Source organism: Phascolarctos cinereus, unplaced genomic scaffold (genome assembly GCF_003287225.1).
Source record: "Phascolarctos cinereus isolate Bilbo 61053 unplaced genomic scaffold, phaCin_HiC Scaffold_726;HRSCAF=1367, whole genome shotgun sequence".
Classification (NCBI taxonomy): domain Eukaryota; kingdom Metazoa; phylum Chordata; class Mammalia; order Diprotodontia; family Phascolarctidae; genus Phascolarctos; species Phascolarctos cinereus.
In genome coordinates this window covers 401,023,096-401,037,675 of record NW_027556098.1, presented here as the reverse complement: position 1 = coordinate 401,037,675, position 14,580 = coordinate 401,023,096, and the positions used below count along the sequence as shown (strand labels likewise).

The following is a 14,580-nucleotide window of genomic DNA, read 5'->3' as shown; positions in this document are numbered from 1 at the left end:
TTACGCACTGGGATAAACTGTTATTATTGCAGTCATTGGGAATATTTTTCACTTGCTTACTTTTCTCTACATCAGGTTCTATAAGTCTTCCCATCTTTCCTATAGCACAATGATAACATATTACCTTTAAATACTAGTTTGTCCTACCATGACTCAACCGATGGACTTTAGCTTTGTTTCTGGTTCTCTAGAGTTGCACATGTGTTTTTCATGCTACCAACAAAAATATTCTTACTGATATTTTGGTATCAATGGAACCTTCTTTCTTTCTTTGTCCATCCTGAAACCTACACCCAGTAGTAGGGACACTAGGCCAAAGGGCTCTCCATACCTTTCATTTCCTAGTTAACAGACCGCTTTTTGTCCTGCTATCAGCCTATGGGTGCTGAAGCTGGCTGTTAACTCGGGTCACTCATCTTTGTCAGCTGCTGCCTAGGAAGAACTGGGGAGGCTTGGGGTGGAAGTTGATTATCTCTGTTTCTGGCCTCGTTGTGGACTTTGAATTCTTTTTGTGATCAGTTTTCATGATTACAAGGTAGGCAGCCTCTGTCCTAGCGTAATCTTGCCATTTGCTGAGCTGGCATCTCTCTCTGGAGAGAATCCACCCAGGCAGAGCTAGGCCATGGGGAGTATGCCCTCCGCTTGGGGGTACCATAAGCTGCGTTTGTGCTCCTATTTCCCCAGATTCTGCCTCCCTCCCCCCCCCAAATATAGCAAAGTCCTTTTGGTCACCATGTTCATTAAAACTCTATTGTCTCCTGCCCCATCGATGTGGCATACAGCCCATTTGTTAGCCAGCAGGGGAACGCCATGACCTTCAGTCATCATAAATGCATATTTAATAACTATTTTCTTTTCCAAGAAAACACACCCCTCCTTCAGAAGTTCAGAAACGTGCAGCGTTCTTTAGCGGATGATGAGAAGTTAATAAAATTGGGATTTTGTACAACGCCGGCCCTCTGACATCTTAATCTTTATTAAAGAGATTTAAACCGGCTGGGAGCAGTGGGTGCTGCGTAGCACAGCCAGACGTCAGAAACTCCGGTAAAAAGCAGTCCAACCAAAGGCAGCTTAAACAATCCCTCCTAATCCATCAGCCAGAAAGAATGGCTGCCGGAAACAGCTGTTTACCAGGCATCCATCATGCTTACCTAAGCAAATTCTAATTAATTAAGCTCTCTGTTCCATCGTCCCAAAGAGGCCAGTTTTCTGCAGCTACAACAACGGGGGGAAATTTGTTTGCTATTAAAAACAAAAGAAAAAAATTTACCTTTTGGTCATCTAGTTGACTACCTTATCTGACATGACGATCAGGAAAATTGTCATATGTGTTTCTTTATCCAGCCACTCTAAACAGAGCATGTGCCTTCATATTTTTTTTTTAAATTCTGATTCCTTCACGGACTGGAAATACTGATTAGCTCTTTGGATTGATCACATTAATCAACTGAAAATTTACTCTTCCATAAAATGTATGCTTTCAGAAGCTGAGGCCTAATGTCTGGATTTTCTGAAAACCAAGGGCTGATTCTTTGCTCTTTGTCTGATTTTTTTTTTAAACATCTAAAGTTATTCAGACAATTCACAAGCAGATGTGTCAATGGAATAAAAGCCGGTTATCCAAATGTAGGGATGTCTTCTTCCCCTAACACATCCAGACCATGAACCACCTCTCTCTCTCTCTCTCTCTCTCTCTCTCTCTCTCTCTCTCAAGTGGTCTTATGTCCTGACTCCCTAATCTGAGAGATGAAATAGAAAGGCTTATTGTCTTTGCTTTTATCCTTTATAACATCCTCTCCATAGTCTTAATCTCAGACCCTGACAAGTATTTATTAAGCACCTGCTGGGTTCTAGGTGCTGTGCTAGGGAGTGGAAATGAAGTGATGAAAAATTAACTATGCATGTTGACTCTGACACCATCTCCCACACCTTGACTATTTTCTGTGTTTCGTTTCATGCTAATCCACCCCAAGCTTTCTGAAAGCAAAGTTCCTATGGGGTTAAATAACACAGATACTATAAATATTCCCCATAGAACATTTAAATCAAGTCGCATTCTGGAAAGCTGTTATCTTGGGGCCTTACTCTGGACTCGAGTAGAAATAACATTGATTCCATCAGACATTTACAGTCAAATGCTAATGTAGAAATCATTGAGCATATATCCCTATGCAGGTGTCCTAGACAAGAAAACACAAGCTAATGCAAGAGTGTGTGTGTTTAAGTCAAGGTACATGGATGTCCCCATGGCATGAACCTACTGTCTGCTGGTATGCAGGCCTGCATGTGCGTGTGTGAGAGTGTGTTTGTCATTTGCTAATCCACTGAGGGAAAGGAGAAGGGTAGAGTCTTTGTCAGGATCCAAGCAATTAGGATAATTAAAAAAGAAAGCTTATTGGGTAAACATGCTCTCAGATTGTGACCCCTTAATTAATGGACTACAGGGAGAAATTACAGCAGTGGCAAGATAATTAACACATGCATTTAAAAGAGACCGGTTAGACAAGGGTATTATAGGATAGTAAGACAGAGAGAGTTGAATCAGGGAAGGTCTATGGAGGAACACAGAGCTAAATTAGGGACGGCACTTCAAGGTAGTGGGGGGGGCGGAATACAGATTAAGTTAACTTTGGGATCATATCTAGAGATCCTTCCCCTTCATTTCCAAAGTCTGCTGGGGTTTTTTTTCCATTTTTCTCCCTACTACCTTCAGCAGAAGTAATCGTCTGCCACTGAACATATGCTACCCTTTCTAATTACATGAAACATTACCAAGAAAGCTCTTCCAACCTGGTTGTCTTCCTTAACAAAAGGTTTGATAGTCTGGTAATTAACCAAGAATGTCCTCCCAGTCCGGTGGTCTTTCTTAGCAAAAGGTTGGGATGGTTTGGGAATGCCAGAAGTTTCTCCATTATTCATTCTTCCCTTTCTCCTCCCTTTTCCCAACCTGCCCCAACTCCTTACTATCCTATGACCTCATCAGAGTCTGAGAATATACTTTTGCTATGATGGAATCCTAAAATGTCAGAGCTGGAATGGACCTTAATGATCATTTATGGGAGCAAGCATCCTGAATGCCTTAAAAGCATTACATAAATGTCTTGATTAATATAGCTAATAAAAATTATTACCTAAGCCAACTCTTGTTTAAGACATGAGGTAAGCAAGGGCCACGAAGATCTACAATTGGGTCTAGGTCCTTGTTTTTCAGGATTGGCTGTTCTCAGAACAGAATTGTTAGACCCTTATTTTATTCAGTGAGTATCCTGAGAGTACATTACAGCAGTTTGCCACAGGGCTAGGCACTATGGAGACAAAGAGATGTCTAAGAGGGCATTTTTGTCATGGAAATCCTCACTTTGCAAACAAGAGTTACATGAAATATTTTTATTTTTAAAAAATACCAACAAGTAATATTTGAATACTGCTTTAATTTTGCAAAAATCTTTCACATCCTTTATTTCATCTGAGTCTCACAATGACTCTGTGAAATGGATACTGTGAATATTCCCATTTTAGTGCTGAAAAAAGTGAGCTTCAGAGAGATAAGCTGCTCATGGTCATATTCCTAGAAAGAATCAGAAACAGAATTCAAACCCAGGTCCTCCTAACTCCAGGTCAGGTTTTCTAACCACTGCTCCATATGACCTTTCAAAAATGTTTGTTCAACAAGTCTAAGAGCTTGAGAAAGAGGAGACAAAAGCCAAGTAATGGCAACTGAAATTCCTGACCTAGAATGGCTTCTGGGTCACACAAATGGGGTCATGAAGAGTCTCATATGACTGAAACAACAACAGCTACTACTACTACTTCTACTACTACTACTACTGCAGCTGCTGCTGCTGCTGCTGCTGCTGCTACTACTACTAGTACTACTGCTACCGCTATCACTACTACTGCCACTACTATTACTACTGCTATTACTACTACTACTACTACTACTACTTCTACTACTGCTGCTGCCGCTACTAGTACTACTGCTACTACTACTGCCACTACTATTACCACTGCTATTACTACTACTGCTACTACTTCTACTACTACTGCTGCTGCTACTTCTGTGACCCTGTCAAATCATCGAAAGAGGAATTAGAATTTTATCAGTATCCCTCAACCTAACTTCTCTGTAATTTATAGTCTGAGAGAATTGCTAAGCAGAGATATTAAACTGGGCAAAACTCCTGAGAGGGGCCTGAACCAGATTAAGACATAACTAGAAAATGTTTAACAGAATAAATAAAAATACAAAACATAAATAATGCTAATTTATGGCTTTCTAAGTGAATTTGCCAATTCAGGGATTCATTTGTATTTGAATTTGACAGCTCTGAGAGGGCTATAGCTGGAAGAGAGTATCAATTCCAATCAGAGTCTATCAAATCCAATTGCCTCATTTTACAGATGAGGAAACTGAGGCCCAGAGAGGGGAAGTGACCTACTTAGAGTCATACAGATAGTAAGTGGAATCTGAACTCTAGTTTTCCTGACTCCTCTATCCACTGTATTTTCTAACTGCCTCTAGGTTAAGTGATGTGCTCAGGGACGCACAGCCAGTATATATCAGAGACAATATTTTAATCCATATCTTCTTGGATCTAAGATAAGCAAAGCAAGAGAAAAGCAATCTACTATCAAAGTTGGCTCCCCAGCTCTTTAAAAAATATTACTTAGAAAATGATTATATTCATATAATTTTGTTCCCTCTCTCCCATCCCTATATCCAGAATTAAAAAATCCAAATTCCTCTGCCATTGAATTCAAAGCTCAGTTGAAAGTCTTTCCAAAAACCTTAGGCCTACCTTGAAAAACAGAGCAGAATGTGTACCTCTTTCCTACTGTGCACATCTCTCCAGTCACAGCAATGTATCTGAGGACCTCACCAGCAATCCTGGCCCTGGAGAGGTGCTGCCCAGCTCTGCAAAGGGCCTCTAGCAGACCCTTGGGTTGTGATTGGATTACTTAATGGAATGAACATTAGTGTCCAGCTGGGCCCCAGAGGTGTTGTAGAGTAGAGGGGAGAGACAAGGGGAAACATTGGGTTAAAAAATTCACTCTTTCCTAGGTTATCAATCAGCCCAAAATTAAACCTCCCCCTGGGAAAAAAAAAATAAAAAACCAGGGAGATGAAAACAATATTAGAACTGCAGAGTTGGAAGGGACTTTAGGGATCATTCTTGTAGGAGCCTATCATTTTACAAAGGGGAAAACTGAGGTCCCCAAGAAAAGAGGTGGCTTGGGTAAGATCACACAGCCAACCAATGATGAAGTTTATGAAAGAAATGCTTAAGGCAGAGAGATGAGGGCACACAGGGTCAGAGACTGAGAGCTGAAAGGGACCTCGAAGTCCAATGCTCTCATATTACAGTTGAGGAAATTGACCCCCAGAAAGATTTGTGACTTACCCAACATCACATAGGTAGAAAACTTCAGAAGCAAGGCGAGAGCCTAGATCCTCTGAGCCCTGGGCTAGTGTTCTTTTCATGTATTAGAAAGAATCTTGGATTAGAAATTGCAGTCAGGGGACCTGCATTTGAGTCCTGACTCAGTCACTTATAGATTGCATGACTTGTACAAGTAATTCCCTCCCTGGAAATTCATATAATCCTTTTTGCAACTAAAGATATGAAAAATAAAATAAATTAAGATAAGAAAAAATAAGATGAAATCAAAATAAAGCTAAGATAAAACTAAGTTAAATACAATAAAATGAAGTGAATTAAAATAAAATAAGATTAAAAAAAAACAGAAGGCCTTTTAGATTACTTTCAGTTCTAAATTCTGTGGCATTTTTCCACCTTAATGTCCACTTAGGTACTTGTATTTCTCACCACCTTTCATTGGTGTTCTCAACCTTCCAAAGCTGTCATATTTTAGACAAAATAGGCAGGATTGCTAGGTGTACTCCTGGCCTGGGGCTCTTTTCCAAGCGCCTCCCCTCTCTGCCCAGGATTTGCTGTGACTCCCAAAAATGTGACGCTGGCCAAGCGTAGAATTAGCCTGAAGTCCAGGGTCAAGCAAAACCAAAGAACACTAGCCTTTCAGAATCTACAAGACCCCCAGGGGAACCTTGTGCTTCAATGAGAGGTGATGAGATTCTGGAGGTGGCGGACTGCTAAATTTGGAATGAGGGAGACCCAGAGCTGAATCTTGCTCTTGACACTCACTAGCCGGGTGACTCAGAACAAGTCATTTACCCTCTGGGTTCCATAAACATGTATTAAGTGCCTACTGTGTGCCAGGCCCTGGAGATATGAAAGAAAAACAAGATAATCCTTAACTTTGCCACGGGTGACTCTGAGGGAGTCACTTGACCTCTCCGAGACTCAGTTTCCTTCTCTGTAAAATGGGCACAATAATAATAAAAATAATAATGATAAATAATAATAATAAAACTTCCACTACTTACCCATCTCCCAACTGCACAAAATTGTGGTGAAGACAGTCTTTCAAAGGCCCTGAAGTGAGATGGAAATGTGAAGGACGGCTTCTTTTCCTTCCAAACACAGCTCATGTTTGTTCATCTTCGTTAGGCCTTTCCTGATTCCCTCCAGCTGCTAGTGCCTGCAGTGCCAAACTCATCCTGTAGTTTTTGTTTTGGGCACCTATTCTGTATAGACAGTATAGCCTAATGGATAGAGATCTGGCCTTGGAGCCAGGAAGACCTGGGTTCGGGCTCTGCTTCTGACACATGATGACTGTGTGACCCTGGGTAAGTCACTTACTCCAGAATAAGTTGTTCTAGGCAACTGTCTAAAATGGTAAATTTCAGAGATGGTACTCTTCTGCATTGGTGGAGGGAGTTTCCTTATCTGGGAATTCACTACACCAATGAAATCGTAAGTCTAGCCCCATCTCCCTTTGTAAATAGCTATATGTTTACATGTAGTCTTTCCTAGTAGAATAGAATCTCCCCAAGGGCAGGGACTACTTCATTTTGGTCTTTGTATTCAAAGCGTTTCTATAGTAGGAGCTTTATCAATGTTTGCTGAATTTCCTAGGTTCATGGGCACACTGCTAGTGAGCATTAGAAGAACGATTCAAACTCAGACCTCCCTGATTCCAAGGCTAGCCCACTGATTGTCTGATTAATGTCAATTCTAGTGAAAAGCTGAGACAGTTATCTGGGTGGTTCCTGTTGTTCTGGGATTTTCTAAAACCCTTTTTCTGGAATTGCTTAGTTAAAGGTATAAGTAAAGATATACCTTGAAATGAGTCAGGACCATCCCAAGGACACCTCCAAAGTCATTTTTTGGTTGGAAGCTACTTTGTCTCCAAAATTTACCCCCAAACCCTAGGATGACCACACATACTAGCACCAGGTCCTGTGTGCTCTAATTAGCCATATGACCTCTCAGAGCCTCACTTTCTCCCCCTGTAAAATGGATACAATAATCCTGGTCCTATCCCCAACCTCTAAAGGTTGGGAGGAAAGAATGTGTTAACCCCTGAAGAGCTATTTAAGGGAGTTGTTTTTGCTGTAATTGGTTTTTGGGAAGGGACTAAAAGCTTATTTCTGTTGGGAATCTCCAATATGAAAACACCCTTCACCAAAGCACATTGAGGGCTCAGCCGTAGGTTGGAGGGTTATCTGGGAGATGATGCCATCTGTCCAATCTCTCACAGCCAGTATGTGTTAACAGCTAAATTTGAACCCAGTTCTTTCTGCTTCTAAGTTTGACTCTCTTAAATAATCATAATAATAACCAATAATAGCTAACATTCAAATAGAACTTACTATGTGCCAGGCACTGTGCTAAGTACTTCATAAATAATATCTCATTTGATAATAACTATAATTATAATAAAATAATAAATAAAAAATTGAAATAACTATAATTATAATAATATAATAATAAATAAAAATTTGAAATAACTATAATTATAATAATCTCTGACATTTACATAGTACTTCAAAGTTTTCAAAGTCAAATAACCCTTTGCTCTTTGGGGTTCAAACTAGCAGGGTCTTTCAGGGTAGAGAGTATACATGAACACACCAAACGCAAGATGAAAATGGATTGTTGCTTGACAACATGTGTGTTTTACTCTCTATTTGTTGAATCACTTCTATTCATATAATTTGGGAGTTGGAAGGGACCTTGGAAGTTAACTGGTAAAACCTCCTTGCTTTACAGATGAGTTAATTGAGGCCAGAAGCTTTAAGTGACCTGCCCAAGGTCATGTGGTCAGAGGCAGGATTGGAACCCAGTACCAAGCACTTGAAATCCAGTACCTTTTCCATTGTACCACATGAAGTCAAAACAACAGTTCTGTGAGGTCTGCGGGGTAGGGATTATTGCCCTCATTTTACAGATTAGGAAACTGAGACCCAGAGGATTTCAGTGGTTCATCCAGTGTCTTACAGTTCATTAGGGTTAGGATCTATATGAGACCCTATATGAGGGTCTGTGGACTCTGGACCCAGTGTTCTTCCCACAAGGCCACACTCCCTCTCAAAGACTGCTTTATTTTTCTCCCAAAGTCAAGAAGATGCCAGGGGATTTGTGGGAGTGTACCCAGCACCTAACCTTCCTTCTTCTCCTGGTGGCTGAGTTCTGAGGATGGACAGGTAACTGGGCCTGCAGGCCTGGTTTTTGAGTATCAGACTTAGGGCCCTTTCTACACTCACTGAGACACAATATATCAGAACTACAAGGGAACTCAGAGATCAGTTAGTCCAACAGAGAAAGAATCCCTCTCTCCCTTATGGAGGAATCTGAGACTCAGAGGGGCAATGTGATTTTTCCAGAGTCACCCCAACTAGCAAGTGTCAGGGCTAAGACTTGAACTCGGGGTTTTTTATCTTTAAATCTCATCTTTGTTCTCCTGTATCTGAACTTTATCAATGCAGATACCCAATAATTACTTATTCATTGGTTATATTGGTTTTTAGCATCTACTAAAGGCTCAGTTTAGGTCCAAGTACACAGTAGGCAGTTGATATGTATTTGTTGGCTTCAACAAGCATTTATTAAGTGTCCATTGTATATCAGGCTCTGTGCTAAGAATTCAAAGAGAAAAAATAGTCCCTGTCCTCAAGAAGCTTACCTCCTACACAAGTTACGTAGAGAATAAATATCAATTACGTAAAGAATAAAAAGTAAAGTCAGGGTAGGGAAGTGTAGTGATAACCAGAGGGGTCAGGAATGGGCTCTTGGTGGAGACAGTCCCTTGAGCTGAGCTTTGAAGGAAGTTCCAAATGGCAGAGATGATGAAGAAAAGCAAGTTTTAGAAATGGGGGCCAGCCTGTGAAAAGGCTTGGAGATTGGAGAAGGAATGTGGTTGACTCAGGGTAGCAAGTAAGCATTTGGCTGGCAGGTGAGTGCCTGATAGAGTAATGTAACATGAGGCTGGAAAGGTGGGTTGGGCCAGATTGGGAAGGGTTTTCAATGCCAAACACAGGAGCCGGTATTTCATCCCAGAGATAATAAGAAAGTGTTATGGCCTCTGGAACAAGTGGAATAACATGGTCAGATCTCCCCTTTATCACTTTGGCATCTAAGTGGAGGACGGGGAGGGAGGGGAGAGACTGGAAGCTATTGCGGGAGTATAGGTGAGAGATGAGGAGGGACTGAACCAAGATGGCGGCCATGCAGGTGGCGAGAAGAGATAGATGGGAGACAAGTGGTCCAGGCAGAACCCAGGAGATCTGGTAACTGATTGGACTGGAGATTTCTCCCCTCCCCCAAGCCCCCAGCTTTCCAGACGCCTTTTAGGGATCCCCTTGTTCTGCCTTTGCCTCTAGAAAAAGCACCAGCTGTGGCCCTTATGCTTTGATAATCAATCATTCATATTTCTGAATCTTCTATATATGTTGTCTCACCCCTTAGGAGGCCAGGCTGGGACTGCCTTATTTTTCTATTAGTATCCCTACTGCTTGGGCAGCTAGGTGACACAGTGGATAGAGTGCCAGGCGGGGAGCCAGGAAGACTTGTCTTAGAAAATTCAAATCTGGCCTCAGACACTCTCTAGCTGTGTGACCCTGGGCAAGTCACTTAACCCTGTTTACCTCAGTTTTCTCATTTGCAAGATGAACCAGAGAAGGAAATGGCAAACCACTCCAGTATCTTTGCCAAGAAAACCCCAAATGTTCCTGGGCAGGTTACTTCACCCTGTTTGCCTCAGTTTCCTCATCTGTAAAATGAGCTGGAGAAGGAAATGACAGATAACTCCAGGATCTTTGCCAAGAAAACCCTCAGTGGGGTTATGAAGAGTCAGACATGAGTGAAAAAATGACAAAAAAAAAATCCCTACCCCTTTAGCAGCATTTTACCCAAATTAAGTGCTTAACAAAACCTTTTTCATTTACTCACTAATTTCTTAGGATTTTAAAGAACGCTGTAGACATGATCTCCTTTGAGCCTCACAACAACCTGGGAAGGTTAGTATCGCATGCATTAGTATGCCCATTTTACAGATGAGGCAACTGGGCCTCAGTGGAATTAAATGACTGGCCCAAATCCTACAGCTAATTAGCGACAGAAATGAAATGTGAAATATACCTGTTATGCCACAGAATATCCTATCAGTCCATTTCTGTAGCCCGGTATGAGGATGGTGAGGATGATGATGAAAATGATAATGGCAACTAACATTCGTAAAGCTTTTTAGGTTGACAAAGCATTTTATTACATAATTTTATCCTCACAACAACACCAGGACTTAGGTGCTATTTTAAATTGAGGAATCAATGTAAAATCATTTTAAGTGGAGGAAATTTTACATTTACATATCCCCATTGGGGAAACTGAGGCAAATAGAGGTTAAGGGACTCACCCTAGATCATATAACCAGTAAATGTCTGAATCAGGATTTGAACCCTGGTCTTCCTAATTTAAAATCCAGCAATCTATCTACTGTCGGAAGATTTGTGTTTGCAGAGGATTAATGACAGCTAGCTTACATAGGGTTTCACAGAATTGGTGCAGTTTCTTGCCCACTCTGCCCACCAAGCTTAGAGTAAGCAAGGGGAGTCGCAGGGAAAAAAGGATTTCAAAGAGGGCACAGAGTGCAGAGGAGTATAGACTAAAACGTGTTTGCTTCTTCATAGGGACTGGGCCAAAGTATCCTTCAGAAAGGCATCCTTCCTGTCTCCTTCACCACACACACACACACACACACACACACACACACACACATCCAGGATGAATGCTGATTACGTACATAACTCTATGCTGGGTCTCTGCAAGAATTAGCAAAATCTGAATTTAGAAAACAAAACAACCCCCCCAAACCCCCCCCAAAACATAGCCATAATGTGTCATAAAAGAAGCTTCTGTGATGACATTCTAGACTTGCTCATGAAACACCAGCTTGTTGGCACCCCTGCATGCACCAGGCCTGGGCATCATTTTATTTTCTAAATCCTTTGCCTCTCTTGTCCCTTCATTGGTATGGAGAGAAAACCACTTTAAAATATGTACTCAGGGCTATAATGATGCAGGGGGAAAGTACACTGGAATCCAAAGCAGACTGCAGGCAGTCTTGGGATCTCTCACTTCTCCTTACCAGCATCTTGGGGTACCTATCTTCTCCTGAGCCAAATCTTTACGGCTTTGAATTCAATTTGAATTTCCCATTTAAAAGAGTGAGCCATCCCACTGAGAAGGGAGATTTAGATCTTGTGGGAGATTAAATGAGGAAACATGGAGACAGAGGGAGAAAAAATAACCTCTGCCTTCACCTTCAGAGAATCCCAGAATGTCAAAGGTGGAAAGGAGGGACCTCAGAGACCTTGTTGCCCAACCTTTCCTGGAACAAGCAGCCTCTATACCTCAGCCAGCCTCCATTTGAAAATCTCTAACAAAGGGGACCAGCCACCTCCCCAGCCAGTTCCTTTTGGACTTTAGGACATCTCTAATTGCTAGGAAGATTTTCCTGGCGTCAAACCTGAAGATGCTTCTTTGCAGCTCCCACCCATCGCTCCTGGTTTTATTCTTTGGGGCCAAACAGAACAAATCTGATCTTTCTTCCACTCAACAGCCTTTCAGACATCCGGAGATGATTCTCAGGTCCCCCTGAGTTTTCTCTTCCCCCACTCAACTTGTCCATTTCCTTTGATTGATGCCCAAATACCATATTATCACTCAGACTTAAATCTATGATCTGTTCTTGGCATTTCTATTGTTTTCAACCTTTTGCTAAGGACCGAGGGGAAATGAGTGGGTGCTCTAGCTAGACTTGCTTTCATGGGGAGGCTCACACACACACACACGCACACAGGCTTCCTAGACAGTGCATAAGCCTTGATGAACAAAGGATGCTCATCCCAGGCTTAAGTTATATTTATTCTCCAAACTTTCCCTTTCCTCTCTCATCCCTCATCATTTTGTGAGCTTGCCTGTGGCATCCTAAGTATATTCCTTTAGAATGTGTATGCATATGCCTGTCCTGTCCTATCCATACCCCCCAATTGTCAAGGCTCCCCCAAACCCATCCCCTGAAATTACTTGACATTTATTTTAATATTTTTTCAATTTTATTTCCCCATTTGTGTGTTCTCTCAGTAGAGTATAGACTCCTTGAGGTCAAGACTCTCTTCCTTTTTAATCTCTGTGTCCTCAGTGCCTCACACAATGCCTGGCACCTAGTAGGTGCATAAAAGCTTTTGAATGGAGTTTAATTTGTTGTGTGTGTGTGTGTGTGTGTGTGTGTGTGTGTGATCGTGTGCCTCTGTATTTAAGACAAACAGCCCTTCCTTACAAATAAGAAAGATCTATACAGGGGGTGGGAGAAGGAGGAGAACAGAAGAAGGGAAAGAGTAGGGGGTGAAGAATAGAAAAAGGGGGGTACAAAGTGTAACAGTCACATTCATTTTTGATTAATGAATGTAGATCCAAATTTTTAACTAATTGAGTACATTAAATAGAATATCCTTTGAAGAATGAGCCTAATACCAGACACTTTTCAAAGCTTCTTTAATAAAACTTGTATTTAGGATTGGACCATAATGGCTAACCTCGCTTGCCAAAACCTGACGACTTAGCAGGTGACTTTCATCAAGGATATCTGAAATGGTACCTAAATGAATTAGCAATAAAATGGACTTAGGCTTAGCAGTGGGAGCTCTCCATTAATCTTGGGTTAATCACTGGAGAGATGCCATTCACTTCCTTAAGAAGTCACATTTTTCTCCCCTTGCTGGCGACCAGATTTCATAAAGTAACATATTTCTAATGAAAGGTCTCTGCTTGAATTAAAAAACCCTGAAGGTTTATGCAGATTTTACGTTTGATTACTGCTGGCATGGGCTCTTAGCAGACTCCGGAAGGAAGGTCCATACTGAAAGAGCCCCAGCGTGCAATTCATAATATTCTTTGGAATAAAATAGTGCATTTGTACTTAGCGGCTTTAATCAGCTCTGACTTTTGATAGTCAAACAATAGCTAATTACAGTAACACCTGCCTTCCAAGTCCTGTCATGTGGGGTCTTGCCAGAGAGAGGCCTTGTATCTTAGCTGTGTGATTATTATAGTCTCTCCATGGCACATAGGAACAAGAAGTGACATTCGGCAAGTTTGGTGGCCATTAGGAATGGTTAATTTCATTTTCTCCTGTCACATCCCTAACTTCTCCATTGCATTCTTTGCTCTCTGGGGTGGTGATGGTGGAGGTGGTCCTTGGGCATGATGTCGGCAGGTGGGGATGGGGATGGGGAAGAGAGGAGAGTGGGTTGTTTGGGGCTGTGGTATCAGAGTGGAAAATCAGACCCACCCAGCTATCCTTACACTTCGAATTTGGGATCCATCTATGCTTGGTAAATTTGTCGATCTCGAAGTGATATTTGTAAACAAGCAGCTCAAATGCTCCAGACATTTAAAAACAGGCCATTTATAGACACTGAAGAGCAAATTGGAAGGCCCCTGAGGCCAGAAGTTCCTTGGCCCTGGGCCAGGACCAAACTGGCCTCCACAGGCAATGCAGGGCCAAGTCAATTTCATGTTCTTTAAGCATAGTATTATTTTCAAAAAATGGGGGAAAAAAAAGAAAAAAGAAAAATGCATCACTCCACAAGGGGAAGAAGGAGGTTGGCCACAGTGGAAGTCATAAATTACTATCTCGTTTAAGTCTTTCTTTTCTCATTAATTTTGCCTTGCAAATAAGCCTGAGTTTCCAAGAATCCATTCAAGTGGGTTTGTTGACTGTGGGCTTGACAGACCCTGTAAAGAGTTCCTGGGAATTAACAACAGAGATGCCTGTAATGGTAAAGTGATCAGATGCTCTGTCCTTCAGACAAACCTAAAAAAATAAATAATGAAACCAGGAAGGGAATTCTGAAAACACAGCAAATTAAGCCCATCCCTTAGCCCTTAGCCCCTAGTTCTTGCTACCTGTCTCTACCACCAAAAGGGAACAGGGGGCAGAGAGAAGCACGTATGTGAAAGAGCTTAAATGTTGTCTTGGATTCCTGAGATCTGTGCAATTTAGAATTCATTCAGAGCAAACACCACCCCACCCTGCAGATTCTTTGGCGATACCTTCAGTGCTAACCCGTGGGACTCTGTCCCCAATGACAGAGCTCTCTTCCCACCCAAGCTGGGTTCATAGCACCAGGCAGCTGGAGTGAGAAAGGATTTTGGA

The 14,580-nt window shown here is 41.7% G+C and overlaps 1 protein-coding gene across 1 annotated transcript in view; it reads left to right on the top strand.

The window, feature by feature from the left end:
* PRDM16 (PR/SET domain 16) overlaps window positions 1-14,580 on the top strand; it is a 646,704-nt gene that overhangs the window by 359,538 nt on the left and 272,586 nt on the right.